The sequence below is a fragment of the Tenrec ecaudatus genome, chromosome 8 (genome assembly GCF_050624435.1).
Source record: "Tenrec ecaudatus isolate mTenEca1 chromosome 8, mTenEca1.hap1, whole genome shotgun sequence".
NCBI lineage: Eukaryota > Metazoa > Chordata > Mammalia > Afrosoricida > Tenrecidae > Tenrec > Tenrec ecaudatus.
The window spans coordinates 50,419,467-50,444,505 of record NC_134537.1 but is presented as its reverse complement, the minus strand read 5'-3'; the positions used below and the strand labels follow the sequence as shown (position 1 = coordinate 50,444,505).

General features: G+C 44.1%; 1 pseudogene; it reads left to right on the top strand.

The window, feature by feature from the left end:
* Positions 1-24,038: 24,038 nt before the first annotated feature.
* Positions 24,039-24,763, top strand: LOC142455394 (serine/threonine-protein phosphatase PGAM5, mitochondrial pseudogene; annotated as a pseudogene).
* The last annotated feature ends 276 nt before the right edge of the window (positions 24,764-25,039 follow it).

The following is a 25,039-nucleotide window of genomic DNA, read 5'->3' as shown; positions in this document are numbered from 1 at the left end:
CAGGAAGTTTCTAGAAACCAATGAGAATGGAAATATGACATACCAAAACCTTTGGGACACAGCAAAGGCATTTACCAAAGGAAGGCTGATAGCAATACATGCACACATGAAAAAGGAAGAAAGACTTATGGTTGATATGCTGGCACAAAATTTAAGCCAATTAGAGCAGAGTCAACAGAACAATCCTACTAATAGCTAAAGGAAATAAATAATTAAAATTGGAGCTGAGATACAGGAGAGGGAAAACAAGAACACTATGGGAAAAATTAATGCAGCTAAAAGTGTGTTCTTTGAAAGGATAAACAGAATTGATACACCACTGGAAAACCTAACCAAAAAAGAGTAAGGAACAAACTTCAATAGCAAGAATGAGGGAGGAAACAGGGGACATTACAACGGACCCCAACGAAATCAGAAGGATAATTACACAGTACTATGAAGGCCTGTATCTAATGAATTCGACAACTTGGAAGACATGGATAAATACTTGGAACAACAATCCCTCCCTAGACTACCCCAAATGGATGTCAAGAACCTCAACAGATCCATAGCAATTGAAGCAATAGACAAGGTTATCAAGAGATTACCAACAAAAAAAATCTCCCAGGCCAGATGGCTTCCCAGGAGTTTTCTACCAATCATTCAGGGAAGAACTGACACCAATCCTACACAAACTCTTCCAGAACATAGACAAAGATGGAAAACTCCCAAACTCTTTCTAGGAAGCTAGTATAACCCTGATACCTAAAGTGGGCAATGATCCCACAAGAATTGAGACCTACAGAACAATATCCCTAAAGAACATCGATGCGAAAATTCTTAACATAATGTTGGCCAACAGACTACAAAAGCATATTAAAAAAATAGTTCACTATGACCAAGTGGGATTCATACCAGGGATGCAAGGATGGTTCGACATATGAAAGACCGTTAGTATTATTCACCGTATTGACATGAAAAATTATAAGAACCACATGATAAAATCGATAGATGCTGAAAAAACATTCAATAACATCCAACACCCATTCCTGTTTAAGACACTCGAGAAGATAGGAATGGATTAGAAGACTCAATATAGTAAAGATGTCATTTCTGCCCAAGGCACTATATAAGTTTAATGCTATCCAGATACGAATACCATCATCCTTCTTCAAAGAATTGGAAAGAAGCCCAGAATTAGCAGAGAACTCCTCGAGAAGAAGGACACAGAGGGAAGGCTTGCTCTCCCTGACTTTAGCAAATATTATGCAGCCACAGTGGTCGACACAGTGTGGTACTAGTATAACGACAGCTATTCAGACCAATGGAAAACAGCTGATGACCCAGAAATAAAGATATCAGCATACAGACAACTGATTTTTCATAAGGACCAAAAAATATCTAATGGGAAATGGATGCCTGCTTCAATAGTGGTGCTGGGAAAAAAATAGATTTCTACCTGCAGAAAAATGAACCAAGACCTTTACCTCACTCCATGCACAAGAATAAACTCAAGGTGGAACACAGGCCTTGATGTTAAACCCCAAGGTAAAAAACTATTAGGGCTATCAATGAGCAGATTGGGACAAACGTGAGAAGCTTGGCACAAGGAATACACAGGCTATCAGATATGCGGAAGGACACAAGCACAGAGGAGGCACAAATTGACAAGTGCAATAAACAGAAGAGAAAACACCTGTGTACATCAAAAGAATTCACCAAGAGAGTAATAAGAGAGCCTACTGACTGGGAAAACATCTTTAGGAATAACATATCAGACAGAGGCCTTAGTACTAAAATCTACAATATTTTGCAAGCTTACAAAAAGATAAAAACTAACTACCCACTAAGTAGTTATGGGCAAAGGACCTGAACAGAAGTTTCACAGGGGCAGAAATCCAAATGGACAATAAATATTTGAGAAAGTGTTTCCAATCATTAGCCCTAAGAGAAATGCAAATTAAAACAACTATGAGATACCACCTAACACCCTCAAAGATAGCCCAATTCAAAAAATCAGAGAGTAACAAGTGTTGGAGGGGCTGTGGGGAGATAGGGGCTCTTGTCCACTGCTCGTGGACCAATAGGCATGTACAGCCATTACGGAAATCGATTTGACGATATCTAAAACAGATGGAAATTGAGCTACCGTATGACCCAGTAACCCCTACTGGACATTTACCCAGAAGAGGCAAGAAAAAACCACAGCCAGACATCTGTGCTCCAATGCTCATCGGGGCACAGTTCACAATTGCAAGGAGTTGGAAACAACCCAAATTTCCATCAACAGACAAATGGATCAAAAAACTGTGATACATACATACAATGGAGTATCACACATCCCTAAAAAGCAGCGATGAACTCATGAAGCACATTGCCGCATGAGAAGAACTGTAGGAAATCATGCTAACTGAAGTAAGGCAAGTACAAAATGACAAATACAAAATGAGTCCCCTGAGGTAAGCGTAAAAAAAAAAAAAAAACAACCAATCAGGAAATAGGGGGAAAGCTACTACATATATATACATCCCTGGGGTGATGTCCAGAAACTATGGCAGGGGGCAAACCCAATCCAGGATATATATGTATATATATGGCAGCCAACTAATAAGAGGGGGAAGGAAAGAGAGAGAGAAAAAAGTCATGGGTAGGCGGGGAGCAGGGCACTAACCCACCCAAGAGGAGGGTATTGTTTATATCTCCACAGGAGAAGGAGAGAGAGACCAGGTTTCAACCCGCTGCACCAACATGTGAATACAGGCATGTACCAGAGACCCAAGAGAGATCTGCAGGGCCGGCCCCAATCCCAACGATGTGGACACCCTCCGCCCCCCCGAATAATGCACATCAGGGCACAGCACTGGGGCCACAGTTTGGGGAGAGGGGTGCATCTGGATAGAGCACACAGGAGAAATGTAAAGGGATGGAGAGGGAGGAGAGGGCATTCTGGCCTACCAAGCCCCAAGGACGATATTCCTGATCAGGGCAGACAATGCACAGAGAGGACCATAGGGCTGGCCCCACCATGAGACACAATATCCCTCACTAAACCATAGTGCTGCTGATGACAACACTGGAGACACAGAGTAGGAATTGTGAACAATCTAAATCCATCACGCTGGGGAAAAACACTAAGGGCATGCAATCGAGCAGCAAGGGGAGAAAAGTGATGAAATCCCTGGGGAATACCAACAATAGACTTTGGAAACAGAGTGCGGCACCCTATCAGACTCAACTGGAATACACTCATACAGTCCTACGAAGAGACCTTGAACTATTTATAGGTTTGTCCATTTTTGTCACTGGCTTTCTTTTTGTTGATATTGTTTTGTTGATCTTGACTTCCTTTGTTTTATTTGGCTTTGTTGGATTTTTGAGCTTCTTAATGTTTATCTAGATAACATAGATAACATCTAGATAACATAATGTTTATCTAGATAACATAGATAACATATAATTCGGAGATAAAAAGAGCAGGACCAATGGTTCTTGGGGGCGGGAAGGATACCGGAGAAGGGGAGGTGGGAGAAAAGAAGGTTGGGTAACCAACTCAGGGACAGGGGAACAAGTGAACTAAAATCAATGGACAGAAGGGCATAGGATGCCCAGGGGTGTTTAATCAAGGGCAATGTAGCAGCAAGGAATTAATAAACCCAAATGAAGGCTGAACAAGATGTTGGGAGAAGTGGGAAGTAAAAGGAAATAGAGGAAAAAACCAGGAGGCAAAGGACACTTATAGAGGTCTAAATATAGGCATGTATATATGTAAATAAATAAATAAATAAATCTAATGAGAAGAGACTAGAAATATGTATTCATATCTATATGTTAAGAATTAAGTTTGCATGTAGACATTGGGCCTCCTCTCAAGTATTCCCTCAACACAAGAACACTTTTTTTCTAACAGTCCGGCATTCTGTGATGCTCACCTATCTGACATGATTGCTGAAGACAAAATGGGTGCATAAGCAAATGTGGTAAAGAAAGTTGATGGTGCCAGGCTATCAAAAGATATAGCATCTGGGGTCCTAAAGGCTTGAAGATAAACAAGCAGCCATCTAGCTGAGAAACAATGAAACCCATATGGAAGAAGCACACAAGCCTGTGTGATCTTGAGGTGTTGATGGGATCAGGTACCAGGCATCTAAGACCCAGAACAAAATCATACCCAAGGTAAATGGGGGGAGAGGGGGATGGAGTGGAGACCCAATGTCCATCTGCAGACAATTGGACATCCCTCTACAGAGGGGCCACAGGGAAGAAATGAGCCAGTCAGGGTGCAGCATAGCACTGATGAAACATACAACTTTCCTCTAATTCTTTGGTGATTCCTTCCCCCCTATCATGACCTCAAATTGGATTAGACCAGAACATACACACTGATACATATAAGAGCCCACAACACAGGGAATCCAGGATAGATACCCAATCCTCCCCTCCCCCCAGGCCAACAATGACAGTAGAGATACCAGGAGGAATAGGGGAGGGTGAGGAAGAGAAAGGGGGAATTGATCACAAGGATCAACCTATAACACCCTCTCAGGGGGACGAACAAGGAAAAGTGGGTGAGGTGATGGAGGAGGATGTAAGATATGAAAATAATAACCTATAACTTATCAAGGAATTTTGAGGGCGGGTGGGCAAGGCAGGGAGAGGGAAGAAATGGGGAGCTGATATCAGGGACTCAAGTGGCAAGAGAATGCTTTGAAAATGATTATGGAGGCATATGTGCAAATGTGCTTAACACACTGGATGAATGCATGGATTGTGATAAGAGATGAAGAGCTCCCAATAAAAGTATTTAATTAAAAAAAAAAGAATTCTCCAAGAGAGTAATCAGAGAGACCATGGACTAGGAAAAATTCTTTAGCAATGACACAGCAGACAAAGGCCTTATTACTAAAATCTATAATACTCTGGTAACTAACAACAGGGACAAAAAATTCCTCACTGAGGAGGTGGACAAAGGACCTGAACATCAGTTTCTCAAGGGCAAAAATCCAAATGGCCAATAAACATATGAGAAAATGTTCCAGCTCCCTAGCCATAAGAGAAATGCAAATTAAAACAACTATGAGATAGTACCTAACACCCTCAAAGATAGCCCAATTCAAAATATCTGAAAATAACAAGTGTTTGAGGGGATATGGTGAGACCAGAATTCTAATCCACTGCTGATGGACCTGTAAGTATGTACAGCCACTATGAAAATTGATTTGGCGGTATCTAAAACAGTTGGAAATTGAGCTACCATACAACTCAGCAATCCCCCTCCTGGGTATATACCCAGAAGAAACAAGAAACAAAGCACAGTCAGACATCTGTGCTCCAATGTTCATTATGGCACAGTTCACAATTGCAAGGAGTTGAAAACATCCCAAATTTCCATCAGTGAATGAATTGATTTAAAAATTGTGGTACATCTCAGAATGCCATATTATTAGAACAAATTGTTCTAGTGTTGAGGGAGTACTTGAGTGGAGGCCCAATGTTTATCTGCTTACTTAATACCAAATCTATAAATAAATGTACATAGATCTATATCCCCACCATATGTAAATACATTTACATATGTATATGCCTATATTTAGATCTCTATAGATGCCCTTTGTTTCCTAGTTCTTTCCTCTATTTCCTTTTACTTTCCTCTTGTTCCACTATCATACTCAGCCTTCATTTGGGTTTCAGTAATTCCTTTCGGTTACACTGTCCTTGATCAAGCCCTACCAGCCCCCTTACACCCTCCTCCCCACTGATTTTGGATCACTTGTTCCCTTGTCCTGGGTTTGTTAACACCACTTACTTTCCCCTACAACCCCCTCTCACATGTCCCCCCAGAACCATCGGTCCTTTGTTTTCTCCTCCAGATTGTTCATCCAGCCTATTTTATCTAGATAGACCTGCAGAGATAATAATATGCATAATAACAAGACAGAGAAAAACAAAGCAACAAAACAACAATAACAACAACAAAAATCCAATGACAAAAAAAGGAAAAGCCTGTAAATAGAATAAGGTCTATTTGTTGACTTTTAGGAGTGTAATCTGGTCAAGTCTGATGGGGTGCTATGCCCTGGCCCCAAAGTCTATTTTTGGTATTCCCTGGGGACTTTGTTGCTCTGTTCCCCTTGCTGTTCTGTTGCATGCCCTTAGTGTTTTCCCTCCGTGTGGTGGGGTCAAATCAGGCGCATTTCCCACACTGTGCCTCCAGTGTTGTCCCTGTAGGGCTATGAGTCAGTGAGGGATGTCGTGTCTCATAGAGGCGGGCCATATGGTCCTCTCTGGTCATTGGCTGCTCTGAGCAGAAATACTGTCCTCAGGGATTGGTGGGTCAGGATGTGCTTCACTCTTTTTCCCTCCCCCTTCGTTTGATCCAACACGTCCCTCTCCTTGAGCAGTAGCTTCTGTGCTGTCAAGGAATTTGTTTTGCTTGGAACATAATCAATGCTCAGGGAAGCAGCAGTCAAGAGATCAAAACACGAGTTGCATTAGGTAAATCTGCTGCACCAGGGTATTGAAGAGCAAGGATGTTACTTTGAAGACAGGTACGCCTGACCCAAGCCATGATATTATTCTCCATTGCAGCATATGCATGTGAAAGCTGGATATTGAGTTAGGAAAACCATAGAAGAATCGATGCATTTGAATTGGGGTGCTAGAGAAGATGAACTGTACCGTGGGTTGCCAAAAGGACAAACCAATCTGTTTTATAAGCAGTAAGGCCCAGAGTACTCCTTGGAGGCAAAGATGACATGACTTCTTACATCCTTTGGACAGAGTGTCAGGCAAGACCAGTCCCTGGAGAAGGACATGATGTTTGGTAAAGTGTAGGGGCCGCAAAAAAGAGAAAGGCCTTCATGAGATGGATGGACACAGTGGCTGCATCCATGGGCTCAGGCATGGGAACGCTTGTGAGGATGGCGCAGGACTGGGCAGTGGTTCATTCTGTTGTGCAGAGTCCCTGAGGGCCGGAGCTGACTCCACGGCACCTAACCACGGCAACCACTGCAGCCCCACATGCAGCCTCTAGGCATGGAACTCCCTTAGAAAAGCTGCCATGCACATGGTTTATTATAGCAAGGGGACACAGATCCAACTCAACAATGGGAAAATCTCCCTACGGCAGGACAGGGAGACACCAGGCACAAATGCTTCCCATTGTCATTTGGAGTCTTTTTTTTTTTTCCCGACTTATAATCATTTTATTGGGGCTTGTCCAACTCTTATTACAATCCATCCATCCATCCATCCATCCATTGTATCCTTATTTCTACTCTTTAGAACTCTGAAGCAATTAAAAACATACCAAAGAAATCTGTAGGCTTTAGACCATTTAAAATGTTTGCGGGTTGGTTTTTCTTTCTTTCTTTTTTTTTTTTTTAAATCATTTTATTAGGGGCTCATACAACTCTCATCACAAGCCATACATAAATCAATTGTGTAAAGCACATTTGTACTTTCATTGCCCTCATCATTCTCAAAACATTTGCTCTTCACTTAAGCCCCTGGCATCAGTTCCTCATTTTTCCCTTCCCTCCCCGCTTCCCCTCCCTCACGAACCCTTGATAATTTATAAATTATTATTTTGTTATATCTTGCCCTGTCCGATGTCTCCTTTCACCCACTTTTCTGTTGTCCATCCCCCAGGGAGGCGGTCACATGTAGACCCCTTGTAATTGGTTCCCCCTTTCCAACCCACTCTCCCTCTACACTCCCAGTATCACCACTAACACCATTGGTCCTGAAGAGATCCTGTCTAGCCAGACTTGCACGGTAGAATTGGGATCATGATAGTGGGGGGAGGAAGCATTTAGGCAATAGAGGAAAGTTGTATTTTTCATTGTTGCTACATCGCACCGTGTCTGGCTCGTCTCCTCCCCAAGACCCCTCTGCAAAGGGATCTCCAGTCTTATAAACGGTGTTTCTCTCAGCAATGTTGTGTGGTAAGGACGTACATAGAGTATTGCTGACCAAGGAGGTTCCTCCATGCTGTGGTATGAACCAACCAAGCAACCAAACAAACAAACAAACTCGCTGCCATCAAGTCAGTGCTGGCTCATAGAGCGCCCCCTGTGGGTTTCTGAGACTGTAACTGTTTATGGCAGTAGAAAGCCCAATATTTTTCCTTCAGAGCTGCTATTGGTTTCTAACTGCTGATCATTCAGATTGTAACTCATAACCACTACATATAGAAGGTTTTTATTGACAATTGATCAATGGTCTTGGTCTTCAGTCTCTTCATAAGTCAAGCTATGTATGTATGCCTTCCCAACATAAATCACATTGGTAATGGAGATTTTCAAAGACCTTAGGTAAACAAGATACCTTTACCTGATAGGACATTCCAAGGAAAACCTCCCAGGAGATAATCCAGGGACAAACTTATCTTTGGGCAAGGATAATCCTTTGAGGAGAAAGCTCATATTCATAGATGTGTCCAAATTCAGTTCTCCCATGAGAATTTATCCTACTAATTGATGTTCAAGCAATAAAAAAATTATTCTTACAATGAAATGTCTTTAGTTTTCAGGAGACCTTTTCCAGGTATAATTTATTGTGTCATCTCCTAGCCTCACTTTACTGGTGATGGTTGTTAGGTGCCATTGAGTTGGCTCCAACTCATAGCAGCCCTCTGTATAGCAGACACTTACATGGCTGTGAAACATAGTTTGTTTAGCATTGTTTTTTGGAGATCAGCAAACGTATCAGTTTCCTGATCCCTCCCTTGCTGTATGACCCCTGTTCACATGGAAAATAGCAGCCACACTGCTGGACCTGGAAGCAGCTGCGGAGCCTGGCTACCATGCCCAAGAGGGAACCTCTGGGGTGCTGCATGGCGGTGCACTGGCACTGTGTTGGAGACTGAAGGCCAGGGGCAAACTACTCAGCATGGAGCCAGAAGGCAGGAAAAGAGAGAAAACTAAAGGAGAACTTTCTGATCTGTAGAAAAGAGCACGCACCAGCTACAGAAACAATACTACCAGACTCAGACCCAATTCAATAACGTCCTGACTCTGGCTTAACACACCTTCACAGGAAACCAATTACACCAGTTATCATTGCTCCCGTAACAAATGGTTCCTGAGCCCCAGAGCACACCTTTCTGAAAGGGTACCTGGAAGTTAGCAAGAATGGATTTCTTTTTAAAAGAAAAAGGGGAAATACATGTGGATTACACCTTTCGTGAATCCCTTGTGACCATGACTCAGGGATGGGAAGAGCCTGGCTATCATGCAGAATGCACTGGAAAGTGAATTATTGCTGATACAGTTAGGTTAACATTTAACAATTTATCGGCTTGTTATCCATTTTAAATTGTTCTAGGTTTTAATGTTTTCTGTTTTCTTTTTGACTGAAGATTTAAATCTGTTTTATGGTGTTGTTATTGATCGTTTTTTTAAACCTGATTTTCTGTATATAAATCCAGAACAGGGAAATGTATAGAGACAGTCTCTGGATTAGTGGTTCCTTGGGAGTATGGCAGGAGAGGTAGGGGGGAAATGGGGAGCTCCTGAGGATGGGTATAAGAATGAAGAAAGTACTCTAAAGTTGATTGTGGGGATGACTGACCAACTCTTATTGATGTGATTGAACTATTGAATTCTATGATTTGTGAATCATATGTCAATGCAACTGTTTCAAAGGCGGGGTGGGGGTTGCTCTTTTAGCATGCCGCTCAAATGTACCAGACCATTAGAGACAGACAATGAGAGGCGGCATGAGCACCCCTGTTGACCTGCCTGGTTGTTTGGCATTTACATTGATTATTGTTTAGTGGCAACTGTGAGTTGAGATGCAGGAGCCCTGGTGGTACAATGGGGAAGCACTGGTTGGCTAACCACAATTAGCTACTCTCAGGGCGAAAGACGAGGCTGTCCTGGTAGATAATTACAGCATTAGAAAGCCCATATGACATGCTTGTGGGCTGGAAATTGGCTGAATGGCAGTGGGTTTGGATTTCTGGTTTGGTGAATTGGGTTGCTTTTTGTTAGGGGCGTGAAAAATTGAGGGGAATTATTTTATGTAAGAGACAAAGACAGAGCCAGGACCTCTGAACTGAGCAGCTCTCTGACTTTTAAATGAGACATGGGCTTAAACCCAGTGGTTGCTCCCTATTATCTATTGGGCTTTGTGTCAATTACCTAATTCCTCTGTTTTTATTATTAAAATGTGTACAATAATTGATCTCACCTGGGAGGTTACTGCAAAGCTAAAATGCAAATGCATGTGAAGTATACAGCATGGTACTTGGCACATCAAAGGCAGACTCATTGCCAACAAGTCAATACTGACTCACGGCATCTAATAGGACAGGGTCAAACTGACCTTGTGAATTTCTGAGACTGTTTACGGGAGTTAAAACCCCTGTCTTTCTCACAAGGAGCAGCTGGTGGTTTTGATCTGCCGACCTTGAGGATCACAGCCCAACGTTCAAAACGTTTTAGAAATTGTTTCTATGATTGTTTAAAATTACGAGTGAAGTCAGCGGTTATAACCGAGTTGGCACGAAAAGAAGACATTTTGCAGTAATTTATAGAGCTGGTCCCTTTCCCAAAACATTCCGTCAGTGGTGGGATAAGCAGCCACAATGGGATGTGCCAAGCAAAGGGGCTAGGGAGGAAGGAGCAGGCGATTCCATGACGCCTCCGGCAGAGCAAAGAATGGTGAGCACCGGGGCCCATGCATGCCTTCCCTCATAATGAACTAAGACGACTCCAAGAACAGTTGCTTTTGCACTGTAGAACAGCTTAGTTCTACAGTGGGAAGGGAGGGATGCGGGCTGGATCAGAGCGGAGAGCAAGGAGGGGCGGGGCTCTTTACACGGCACAGGTAGCGCACCTGTGTCCCCCCCCCCCCCCCTCGGAGATCAATCCTTGGCTTGCTCACTTGAGTTAATGCCGTTATCAGGAATCAACAAGTAACCTGTGGCTGGCCACTGCCTACTTCTGAGCATGGAATTCCACAACAAAGGGACCGGCTCTGAGCAGGTTAATATAGAGTTCACCGCAGGAGGGAAGATTGGCTCTGGGCCACTGTCCCAAGTCGGAGCCCTGATTAAAGAGGAAGTGAAAAGGACGTCACAGTCATAGGAAAGGGCAGAAAAGGAAAACATGGCAGAGAAGTCGTAAAAATAAGAGATAATGTCCAAAAACATCCAGCGCACAATAAACAAAAGTGAAGTCTGGGAGGAGACTTGTGGTGGAGAAACGTGGCCAGATGCTCTGAGGTTTGGTGAAGTGTTCTCACGCCAGCGTTGGCCCAGGCCAGGCCTCCAGAGCAGCCTTATGTAGCTGGATGCTAACACACGCCCTTCTCTTCCAAACACACAAGTGCTTGGCGGTCCCTGATTACCCTTTCCACCAGCTCTAACCACCCGATGAAAAAAGCCAGTGTCTTAAGGGGACTATTAGGACCAGGAAGAACCTATCCTGTGAAACTGCAAAGCATTAAAGAAGTCCAGGATTACTTACAAGAAGCATGTGTAAATTGCAATGGCTTATTTGATTTCATTAATACAATGGTTGCGCCCCCCCCCCCAAGGTTATTGTTTGGACACCGTGAAGGTCATATGATGATGGCCTGCCTCATCTGAATGATGTGTTTTTGTGTTTGTCTTGATTTGCCATGTTTAGGATTGACTAAAAGGGGCTCTATTCGTTTTTAAAAGCCACTTGTGAAGGCCCAGGATGACTAATTAAAAAGTTAAACAGTAGTGGCCACAACTCTAGGACCTTTGTTCTCTTATTAAAACTAAAGCCGAGGCCTAAAGTGTGAATTTCTGATCTGTGCTGTGGGTATTATTTAAGCCAGGGATATCAAGGCATAAGAGAATGCCAAGTCTTGGCAACCATATGTTTTGTTTTTAAAAGAAGAAAATATTTTACATTTGGGGGCCATTTTCAGTGAATAGAAAAAATATGCAGAAAGTAGAGCTTTCCCCCTTTGCCTCCCACACACTGTTCCTCCTGTTACTAACATTTGTCTTCCATGTGGTATATTTGTTATAATTAATGGACCAATCATGCTGATATGTCATCATTGACTGATGAGACCCTGGTAACCACTCATCTTTTTACCCAGTCTGGCAATATATATATATATGTATATATATATATATATGTATATATATATATACATGCTTATACTTCTACCTTATACTTTTCCATAGAAGAGTATTTCAGATGCAATACATCTCTTCACTTACAGGCTATCTTGTATCCAAAATTCTGAATATAAGGCAATAGTAAGAAATACACGATCTGACTTTTTTTTCGGATTAAAAATGCATGTTTGGCTGTGATGGATGTGGAGCGCCTCGGCAAGAATAGGGGAGTGATGGGTAAAGTTATGTGTCAACTTGGCCTGGTGATGTGATGATTCTTAACCTTGGTAGTTATATAATGACGAGGTCACCGTCCATTTTAAGATTTGATGTGGTCACTCCATTTTTCTCCATAACACCAATTTCACATAACCGCCAAGTCTTGTTGGTAAGGGAAGAGAGGGTATATTTGTCAAAATACAGTCTCTAATTCATATGGTTCCAGAGACAAAATAAGCAAAAATAAAGCAAGCCTCTCAAACAAAACTCATGCCATCAAGTCAATTCAGACTTATATTCTATAGAACAGAGTATAACTTCCTTTATCATATCTGATTATACACACTGTGTTAGTCTGGGTTGACTAGAGAAATTAATTGACACTCATCTGTATAAGAAAGAACTTTATATCAAAGAGCAGTTATATATTGAGAAAACATCCCAGCCCAGTTCAGATCAAGTCCATAAAGTCTGAGATTAGCCCATATGTCCGATACTAGTCCATAAATTGCTCTTCAGACTCATGCAGCACATGCAATGACGCCGAATGCCGGAAGATCACAGGCCAGAGGGTTAAAAGTCTTGTGAATCCAGTGGCGGTGGAAACATCTCTGCTGGCATGGGTATCCACTTGGCTCGTCCACAGGCAGGTGAAGCAGAGAGAGAGAGCATGGCCCATCTCCAGGGAATTCCCAGAATCTTCACAAGGTCACACCCACCAGGAGGCATCATCAGTCTATGACTTGCTGACAAGCTAAACTGTACCCCTTCATTTTATTTATCAAGTTGACTTGAAAGTATGCAACTGTCACATACATCTTTAAGGGAGCAGAAAGCCTCTACTTTCTCCCTTGGAGCAGCAGTGGTCCAAACCTGTAGGCCTCGCAACCATCCAGGACACCAAGCTCCTTAAGCTAAGCTGAAAGAGTTCTGAGGAGCTACATTTGCAATATGCCTAAAGGAGGATATGGCTGTTTTGTTCCCCAGAGTCTCCATGAACTGCCAGATCTCAAAGCCTAGGCCTATGCTGATCCAGAGCTCTTAGCTACTGGGGAGGGAAAGGCAAACTGATGGTATCACCCCACCAGCTGTCATTGCACCAAGGGGAAGGGAATTAAGCACTGTTGTTGGCGTTCCGGAGTCTTGGTGGTCCAGCGTTTAAAGCACTGCTGCTGCCCGGAGCCAACCAGTCTCTTTGGGGGGGAAGATGAGGCAGCTGCTCCTTAAAAATGTGCAACTGGACACATCACGTGCAGGTCTACTCTCTTCCTGGTTTTCATCCGTGTAGGAGACGGAAAGATTTCTCCCAGTCGTCTCCCTCCAGGAGATCTTAGATTTAGTACCCTGCTTGCAGTTAATGGTAAATGATTGTCAAGTTACCTCCCTGAAGGCAGTCAGCTGCCAGACTACTGTCTGGTCCCACCACAGGTGGGGCCCACTCCCTGCTGTTAAGGACAATGGGCTACTTCTCCCTAAAGGCTTGCAGTCACCGATTGGGTTCCTATAGGTGGGGTTTACGCCCCACTGATAGTGGTTTCTATGGTGAGTCAGAGAACACGTCAAATTGGCTCAGTGACATCCAAAGTTAGGCTGCCATCCTGAATCTAGGATCTGCCCATCTTGTCACATGTGTACCCCCAATACCTCCCCTTCCTATTGTGTAAATACATCTAGATCACCCCCTCCCAATACTGTATTACCTATAGTACAACCCTTTCCTGTGATGAATGTGTTCACCTATAATTAGGGGGCTTGCACATCCCCAGAGAATATAAAAGCCTCGGTTAGCAGTAAATCTCTCTCTTCTCTCTCTTCTCTCTCTCTCTCTCTCTCTCTCTCTCTCTCTCATCACCAACTGAGGCTGAGGTGAGCATGCTACCATCAAATGTGTCTGACTCCATTATTTCAATCCCTCTTCTAGCTCTCATGCGCTCTATGACTTTACTATAATCTTTACTTATTATCGCTGTACAGTTGCGCCTACCGCACCGGTGATGATGTGTTAGGGGCTGTTTACCCTGACACATGGGAATCCTGATGTCACAGGAGTGAACCACTCAGCTACAGACAATTGCTAAGGAGTGGGAGGTTCAAATTCATCAGTGGCTCTGAGGGACAAAGATGTGGCAGTCTGCTGCCTTAAAAAGTATAGTCTTTAAAATGGGTCAAAAGGGAGATCCAGTGGTCAGGTGTTACATTTTAACCGAACTACATCTCTCATGATTGACTTGGCAAGACTGTCTGATAGTAAGACCATTCACATCCCTGGACTATTGGTTGGAGGAGATTCACCAGAGGCTTAATTTACAAGGGGATTCTGTAAATAGATTTTAGGTTTCCTCTGCTGTCTTCTTAATATGATTGAATGATTAAATTGTATGACATGTGAAATATATGTGAATAAAACTACTTTTAAAAGTATAGCCTTAGAAATCCAAAGGGACAGTTCTAATAATCTTATAGGGTTGATGGGTCAAAATCTATTATTCTACAGCCATGGTATCCATGTCTCTCCCACACATGGTTTTATTACCTTGTGGTGTGGAGGGTGGCTTGGATAGAAAATCAAAGAGAATTTCCATGTGTGAAAACTATTTTGGACTGACAAAGGAATTCAGATTCCTAATGGGCCTTAACTGATGGATGAAGATGATCTTTGGCAATAGGGTATCCAGGTCAAGCGTGGACTCCCACGTCCAGAGAGCACTGCAGCCTCAGGCAGGATAGGAGTTCCTTCATGTACCCTGTCCCTGACCTCTCCTCATCCATTCTCCAACCAACAGGGCTTCCAGCTCTTCCCTCATTCCCCACCTCCTCTGCTTCCCCATTCTATCCCTACCCTCAGTGTAGTGTGTCAGCAGCCATGTAGATCCCTGGCTTTTCCTGAGACAGCTGTGCCTTTTTGGTTCTGCAATGGCCTCCAGACATCAGCCGTTGGAGTAATTTTCTTCATGCATCATGACATAGGTCTCAAAGCTGCCCCAAACACCTTCCTATTTGAGCAGCCTGTGTACAGTGTGGGGCTGCCTCCTGCCGGGGTCTCTCCATGTTCCTTGCATGGCCAACGCAGCTCTTGCGGGGAGAGGCTGTGGGCTGGCCATGTTTCTGGGTGGGCACCAGACCTTTTACATGGGTTAGCTTGAGTTGGTCCTAGAGCTAGATTTTGAGGATGACCGTGGGGCAGGTGGCTAGTGGAGGCCGCCAATCACTGACCACGTGATTGTGGACTTGGACTGTGGGCGCTGAATTGCCCAGGGCCCCACACCGGATATTAAAACTTGGCCTTTGGCTGAAAACTAAAACAGTTCAGAAATGTGTGCCCAAATTCCCCTTTTCAAAAAAGAACATGTAGTCCTTGTTCTTTATTTAAGAAGCGAAGTCTAGTTTCTTAGAAAAGTCCAGATGGGTTGAGTGGAACTAATAATAAATTATCTTTGATTTTGTTAATGCCAACCAAATTATATGCAAGAACATTTTGGGTCCTTACATGAAACCTGAGGCAAATTATTCCCATTTCACAGATGCACATTCTGAAGTTGTGAGTGGCTAATTTGTTCCAAGTCCAGCAATCGGAGCAAACTAGAGTCGTCCAAACTAGATTTGTCCAGTTTCGGAGTCTGCTCTTCCCACCAGGTCACAGTGGACTTCAGAAAGCCTGTCTAAGCCCTGCACGCCCTGCCCTGACAATAAAAGACCTTGGCCAATGCAGGGGCTCTGGCCCTGACAGGATGCCCGCGTCTATGCGGTGGGGACACGTCCTGAAGTTGGGGCCGACTACGGGCAGGAAGAACCCATATTTCGTTTCCCACCACACTTGCTCTTGGAGAGAGAGCCTGAGAGCTCTGATTTTAGGCTGGAACTCAGCCTTTGAAACCAGGACTCAAATACATTCAGCTACTTTGTGCTGTGCGGCCGGAGAGCCTCTTTTGAAGTCGTATTTAGTTTACAAAGGAGGGTCCTGGAATTTCCTCATAAAATATACTCGTTCGTTCTATAGTCAGGGATGGAAAACACATCCACAGCTTAAGTTTCAGTGGGTATGTGGTGTTATGGCTGACATTCTTTGGCTGCTAGGTAAAGCTAGGTAATGTAATACATGTTTACAATGATTATGTGCAAAAGCTCCTAACAAATGAGAAAGCGAACTGCATGTCTGTGGCTATAGTCACAGGTCAGCAATGATTTTGCTTTCAGTTAGAATTGATCAGCGTGCCCACATGATTGACATGCAAGGACTGTCTTCCGATAGAGGATTAGAGGGACCTTGTAGGCAGGACCTAATTACAACTTCATGGTTAACTAAACTCACGGTGGTGTTACTTTGTATACTTTGGGCCAGAGAGTAAGTGTAGTTGCCAAAATGGAACACTTCACAGCCCTCAAGTCCATTCCGACCCACAGCGACTCTAGATAGCATTGCCAAGGTTGAAATGTTTACAGCAGCCGCATTTTTCTCCTGAGAAACAGCTGGGAGGTTTGAACCACCAACTTAGTTCCAATGCTTACTTGACAGCTTATTGAACGTTCTAATGCAGTTTTAATCTGGACAAATATAAGACCCTTCTGTAGCGGTCCACGAAGCTGTTTTTGAGGCTTTGGATCCAGGACATTGTGTATTTTATGAAAATAATTCATTCTTGAAGAGACATGGGGCTTTCATATATTGTTTTATGAGTCTGAAGTGATCTTTGTTTTTTGTTTCGACTACTTTTTACAGCAGGGTCTGCCCTTCCATCTTTGATACATCAGACTTTTTTACCATCACCATGGTGTCATATGTAGACTATTCTGTGGCTGCGTGGCCGGCATGTAGATGAAGGATGCTACACTGAAAGAACAGCTAGAAAAACTCACAACTATCAGCATGATCTTGGTGCATCCTCAGATCCACCCCAGAGTTGCCGAATGCAGTTCTTTGCTATGTAAGTTTTGAAATTCAGCACAGAAGATGGTCCTTAATAGAAAAACAACCCATTCACGCATTCACACTCCATATATACTTATTGTGTGTGTTGGCAGGATATACAAAGGTGAGTAAATAAGCATTGCTATAAAATAATAGAAACCTATGATAAATACGACAATATTTGAAGATTTTGTTTCTGGGCATATCCTCCATGGAGGTCTTTATACATCTGAAGGCAGTGTTGTCCCCTCCCTACTGATACCAACTTACAAGGGCAATGTTGGTTTTGTTGGGAACTGAAATTCCATTCTTTTACAATGGTCTTTGAATTTGGGTAGTACAGAGAAGACTGGAAGGGCAAGAACAGGGCTTTGGGGTGGATGGATAAAGTTTTTCACAGACCAGCACCTCTTTCCCCCAAGGAATAAGCAGGCACATACTCACGGTGGAAAAAAAAAATACTTGCTACCACTTTCCTGAACTTTTTCTCACAAGTGCTGTTTTCAATTTTGCTAAAACTTCTTCACGATAAGCCCCAGTGATCATCTCATATTTTTTTGGAGAAAAATCTATCAAGATTTCCTCTTGAAAGGCCCCCCACCCCCGCCCTCAATCACCGTAACCAGCGGAGCTAACCCTCCTACCGTGCATTGCACTTGCCCAGTGGATCGCCTCTGAAGCTCTGTTTGGGTTGCGCTTTCACTTGGAAGGTCCTCAGTGAAACGAAGCCAAGTGATTTCGTGAACTTCTCTGCAGCAACCACTGATCCCAGAGACAGGTTTCCACACTTGTTGTTTGGAATACGTCTACGCTTGTATGAACTGGGACCCAATACTTTCTGACTCACCTCTTATAGGACAGTACTTTCAGAGAAAATTCTTCAAAACTCAGTTACTTGATTTCAAATATTTGTACCCTACTTATCTGCTGAGTGACTTTGGACCCATCTCTTGCCTTCCTCACCAATAAAAGCAAACTTGTTACTGATGATTTGATTTCAACTCTTGACTTGCTTTTGCTTAATTAATAATGCATAATTAAAAGTTTTAAATGGACTTCGCCACCAATGCAGTAAAAATAAACTATGTGTGAAAATGTTCACAACATATTAGTAAACAAGTACAAGTAAGTTTGTGCTTACCTTGCTTACTGGGTGTGGTTAAGCCCAAGTGGTAAGTAAGTATAACTAAGCCTGTGCTTACCTTGCTTACTGGACACTCTGTCCTTGCCAGGGGTTGTACATTTGAGAAGATGATTTGGATCTGCAGGAAGATGAAGGGGGATTGAGAAAAAGATAGATGCCAGCCATAGTTAGATGCAAAATCTTTAATGCACTGTGCTAGGCTAGGTTGTCTAGAGAAACAAATATGGTGACACCCATCTATGTGTAAGAAAGAGCTTTAGATCAAGAAGCAGTTATATATCAAGAAGCCATCTAAGCCCAGTCCAACTCAGGTTCGTAAGCCTGCCGCTAGTCCGTAAGTCTCTCCTCAGACTCACGTAGTCACAAGCTGGTGACACAAAACAGTGGTCCAGGAAGATCACAGGCAAGTGGGCGCAGAGCTACGGACCTGCAGTTGGTGGAAACATGGCAAGGTGCTGATAGCTCTCAGGGTCGCAAGCAGGAAAGTGAAGGGGCCGAGAGAAGGGGGAAATCTTCTCTGTCTTGTTCTTATACAAAAGCTTAGGTTTAAGATATCAAGGAGGTCTCATCAGGCTTTGACTTGATTGAGTTTTGACTCCACCCTCGCCAGGAGTGTCTAGTTGACATAATTCCTAATTACCACATGCAGTAAAATGGAAGAAGAGGGGAAGGAAGGAAAGCATTCACTACAGGTTAGTAAGTAAGCTCAAGTAAACTGGTGCTTGCCTGCTTATTGGGTAAACCACCCCTAGCAGGACTGTACCATAGGATTTTCAAGATAGCGACTTCTCAGAAAGAGATCAACAGGTAATCCCAGCTCACAATCAACCTTCACAGAGGCAGCCTGTCAAATCTTCCTCCTTGCGCCTAGCAGGTGGGTTTGAACAGATAACCTTAGCTGCATCATTGGGGGGCTTAGCTGTTTCAATCAAATACATAGATGAACTGCTGTTGAGTCAGACCTGAGGCACATTGCTATACAATGCTTTCTTCTACAGTGATTCTCCGCCTGCTGTTCATTTTCCTGGCTCAGCACACCCATCAGGGTTGCTGGTCCACTCATGCCACCTTGAGGTGGGAGGTGGGCAAAACTGTGTTTTAAAGCTTCAACTCCCCAGGTGATTCCAATCTTCACTGACGTAGTATCTGGCTGGGGCAAGCGGTCCTTTCCCTATGAGTGGTCCTCAAACAATGACCCTGAGACCAACATCGGCATCACCTAGGACCTTGTTAAACCTGCTGACCGATTGCCCTTAAGTTGATCCCAAGTGCTAACTCTTCATAAGTAGATCGCCAGGCCTTTCCGCTAGGTTGCCGCTGGATGGACTCAAACCTTCTTTTGGTTAGCAGCTGACCCTTTACCATTTGCATCACCTGGAGAGCTTGTTAGAAATGCAAGGCCTGGTGCTTCACCCAGATCAACTGAGTCAGAGCTTGTGGAACTTGAGCCCTGCTGTCTGGGACGTAAGAGCCCTCCTCGGGTCTCGGTCGCAGGAACAGTCTGGGGCCTCACTAGTGGGATCTCTTAAAGGAGGTAGCAGCCCCAAAGACCTGAGGAGACGGGAGTCCATTTGAAACAGCAACAACAACAAAAACCTGCTCAACTTTTCTTGTTCACGCAAAGGCAGGCCTGACACCTCGTTGGGGATCCAGCAGTTGAAATAAAGCAGAATTAAATACCTTTGTCAAATGAACATTAATTTTCTGGTTGGTTTTCCTGGTGGCAAAGATGTTGTTTAGTGTGATTTAAAAATATTTCAAATACCTCAACATATTCTCTGAGGAGACAGGGCATTACGCCCCAGGGGAATGAATAGAGGCTTTGGGAGTATTTAGTCTGGAAAAGGGGGCTGGAGCAGCTTCCAAAGAGGAGAGCAGGTATGTTAGGGTGAATACTGGAGGTGAGAAATTTTCTGCAGTAAGGGTGTTTTCAGATATTTATAAACCAAAATATCACTTGCAACTTGGGGTTGTCCACTGTTTGATGCCACCTGCAGTCCTCCCATCTGTGATGTGAGGCCACCATGGCTGCAGCTCTCCGTGAAGTGACACTGAGACCAGACAGGGACAATGCTGCACACGGGGTACACAAGACCACGTGGAGAGTCAGACGAACAGGGATGGACCCAACCTGGGAACCCTGAAGATACTGCGGAGGATACCGAATAGAACCTGTGGTGGGACTTGGATTTTTCTTTGTCCTTTTAAGAAATGTGACTATGGTATGGAAGCATGATTCCAGAAGCTGGAGAATCTGGGACAAAAGTAAGATAGAAAAAAGTGTTGATGTGAAGAATTCTGGAAACATGTTCATAATGGGATTTGACTTAGAATAACATGAGCCAACACCTTCTGTGTGTCTGGGATTATTCTCCGGATCATCTCATTTAACCCTTTTGTGGTAGTTACATATTATGTCAACTAGACATTCCTGGCTAGGAGCTGAGTTTAACCTGTCAGTCAGGTCATGGTTTGATGATGCCTTCTTGGGGGGGTGGGCTTCTTATAAGGAAGAAACAGGACATTTCCCTCTCTTTTTCTGCTCCTTCATCTTCCTTCTTGCTGGGACTCCATCTACTTCTAGCATGGCCCTGAGGTCTGTCAGCACCTTGACAACTTTCCACCAAACTTGGATCCATCACACATGACTCAGTACCCATTAGCCTGTGATCTTCCTGTATCCTGCTTCACATTGCTGTGTCATTGACCTTGAGCTACGTGAGTCTGAAGAGGGCCCCGACTAGCACCGGATTTATGGACTAGGGTTGGACTGGGCTGGGATGTCTTCTTAATATGGGATGTCTTCTTAATATGGGATTACGTCTTGATATAAAGTTCTTCTGTGTACGTAGATGAGTGTCACTGGTTTGTTTCTCTAGATGACTCACTTCTCCAGACACCCTACATGGCAGGTACCATTTTACAGATAGGAAAACTGAGTCATAGAAAAATAAAATGATGCACTAAAGTCTCATAGTTGGAAAGGGGCACACACTGACCTTTTATCGCTTACTCGGCACCCCCTCCCATGGCAGTCAGTCCAACGGAGAATTAATTCTTCCTTTCTTGACCTGTCTTGTGTAATCATTCATTAAATATTTCTTCAGAGCCTTGTTCCAGGAAATATGCTGGCCAGGAGCTAAAACAGTGAATAAAACGGAGAACCCCGGATCCGGTGGTGTACAGTCTTTTTACGCTGCCCTTCATTTGCTCATTAACCGATGGTTACTAACATCTATGTCATATAAAGTAAATAGTTCTCAGGTCCAGCGAGGGATGAAGTCACACAAATTCACAATGTTTGATGTCAAGTGCACAGTGGAGGGAAAGGGAAGACTTCAGGAAGGCAGTGACACAAGGGACCAACTTCTCCTGCAGGTAGGTTAGAGCGAGAACTCTATTCAAAGGAGACGCCATTAGAGTTTGCCCTTGAAGAGTCCGCTGAGGAACTAGGCACGGTATGGTGGAGAAGTGAAAAGCCGAATTTGTAGGGGGTAAGAGTAAGTAATGTGGTCTTCCAGGAACATTTCCCACGGGTTCAGAGGTCTGATGGGAGGACATGTTAGGAAGGTTAAGTTGAAAAGAGAAGGAAAAGGTAAATTTAATGCATATATGAGTCTAAGAAGACCTTGTACAAAGAACGTTAAGAGCATTCTCGTACTCAATCCTTATAGCAACCATGTACATATCTAGATAGGCAGTTTTATGTTTTAGGTAGAAAACACACGCCTTTTCATTTTATAGAGGACAACACCATGGATCAGAGAAATGAAACATCTTAGGGAGAAGCTTAAACATGCTACTCGTGAGGATGGTGCAGGACCAGGCCACATCCTGCTCGATTGCACCCGGAGCCTGTACCTTTATTTAACATCTCCATGACTCATGCTCTCTAGGGAGGCCTCGAACAAGAATAACAGTTCCTATGTTTTAGGGTGGTTGGGAAGATCAATTGAAGTAATACTTGTAATTAAAACACTTTATCGTGTTTTCAGTGGCTGCTTATACAGCACATTAGGTTCCCATTTAACAATGTCTACACAGTTGGTTTTTTTTTTTGTGGTATTGGTCACATTTTCAGTGTGCCTTTTTTAATTATTTCATTTCTGTTGTTCTATCTCCAGCCATATAGCTTTCCTGCCCCCTTACCGTCTTGTCTCACTCTAGAGACATTTAGTCTCCAAATGATGATTTGAGTCTTAAAGCCTTTAAACACTTTTGTTTTAAAATCACTGTGAACTTCCAGGAAGCCGCACAAATTGTTCAGAGAGTCCTACATCTAGATCCATCCAACGGTGACAGTTTATGGAACTATCGTGCATAGATAGCACCCTGGGGACGTGGCGATTAAATACCGGCAAGTTGGTGGTTCGCGTCCATGTCGCAGCAATATGAGAGCAAGACCAATGATGGAGAGATCACAGCATCCTATTTAACAATGTTAAATTGACGTATTGCCATCACAATCAGAATCTGAACAAATGTTTCTATAAAATTGGTGAGTTGATGATAAAACTAATACTTAAATTTTAAAATACACTTTGAAAAAACAGTAAAAACTTGACTTAGCGGCACCTAACAACTGTAACACAACCACACCATAGCACGTGTTGTGGTTAGGTGCTATGGTAGTTATATAATTGTCAATTTAAAGATTAACCATGTAGGGGTGGAGTCTAGCCTGTCAATCAAGTCATAGCCAACGAGGTTTCTGTGTGGGCGTAGCCTTCCCATAAGGACTCTGGTATTTCCTCCTTGGTGGTGGGAGACTCTGCTCACACGCTGGGAGACATAGCAGCTGACAAGACACATGGACCCACCCTGATGCAGCCCTGGGTGCTGGAGAAGCCATGCAGAGACCCCTACCAGCACTGAGATGTTTCCAATGCCACTGGATCCAAAGTCTTTCTACCTGCTGGCCTGTGAGCTTCTACATTCCGGGTCAATGCATGGGTTTTGTGAGTCTGAAGAGGGCTTTATGGATTCGTATCAGACATATAGGCTAATGTCAGACTTATTGATTTGATCTGGACTGAGCTGGGGTGTTTTCTCAATGTTCGATTGCTTATATGTAAATCTCTTTCGTATACACATATGTATGTCCATGGGTTTGTTTCGTATACACATATGTGGGTCTGTGGATTTTCTTCTCAGGTCGTCCCAGACTAACACAGAGGCCGTCAAGTTGGTTCCAACTCACAGCAACCGTATGGGCACAGAATGATACGCTGCTCAGTCCTGTGCCGTCCTCAGAATTGTTCTTATGTTTGAGCCCATTGTCAGTCCATCTCATCAAAAGCTTCCTCCTTTTCACTGTCCCTGCACTGTAGCAAATAAGATGTCCTCCTCCAGGGACTGGTCTCTCTTGATACAGTGTTTGGAGAATGCGAGACAAAGTCTTGTCATCCTTGCCTCTAAGGAACATTCTGACTGTATTTATTTCAAGACAGACTGTGTTACTTTCAATATTCTCTGCCGATATCATAGTTCAAGTCCAGCGATTTTTCTTGTGTCTTTATTCCACAATGTTTGGTAGCTGCACGTGGGAGCGGAGCAGCAGGGCGTTCTGTTCTGGCAAGCGCTTCAATTGGTGACCTGCGGGCTGGCTGGGAGGGAGGGGGGTGTGGAGGAGGGGGATGGCGGGCTCTTCTTGGGCGGTGCAGTAGGAAAGCCGCATGCAAGCGGAGATGCCGAGCTGCTGCCCGGTGGGCGAGCATCCCCTGCCCGGTGTCTGGGACCCCAATTGGGACAGACGGGAACCAGTGTCTCTTGTTAACATTCGGAAAAGGAATGTGGAGTCTGGAGAAGAAGAACTGGCATCCAGGCGGGGCCACTGCAAAGCCAAGGCTACAAGGCACATCTTCCTCATCAGTATCATGTGGCTGGCTCCCTGGAGAAGGACGGATCCTCACTCCATTGGGCGGTGAACAGGCTGAACTAACTGGCCTCTGACCAGCAAGCCTGGGGTTGAAGTTTGACAACATGGTACATTCCTCCATGACTGGAGCCACAGAAACAACAGCCATGATCGCGCCTGCCAGGGGTGTGCAGAGTCAGCAACAGACCTGCTCAGGGATGGCGCCCCCAGTGAGCCCGGTCCACCCATGACCCACTGGAAGCCAGAAGCTGTGCAATATTATGAGGACGGGACCCCAACTGAGGCCACATTCCGGAACTACATGCACCGGGCGGATGCCAGGCAGGGAGAAGACAGTTATGAGATCTTCATATGCCACGCCAACGTCATCCACTGCATTGTGTGCAGAGCCCTGCAGATTCCACCTAAGGGCTGGCTCTGCCTCTCAACAATGGCAGCATCACTCACCTGGTTATCCGACCCAATGGCAGGGTTGCCCAGAGGACCCGTGGGGACATAGGGTTCATGCCTTCGAACAAGATCACTTGGTCCTGAGGGCTAAGCCATGGCCACCACAGCCTGCCAACAGACACTCCCATCCTCATTCTCAGGATTCCATGACCACGTGCATCTCCTGACCCCCAGGCTACTTGTCAGCTGCATTTTCGTGCAGAACAGGAGTATTGTCTGCAGTGATGTGTTCCAGCACTTGCCTTTGACCTGGGATGAGCAAGGAACATTAACCCAGACAGGCAGCCCCGGATGTCCCCTTCCCATAACTTTAGACACCCTGGTGTGAGGTGGGCTAGTTTCCCAGACAGAAGCTGGGCT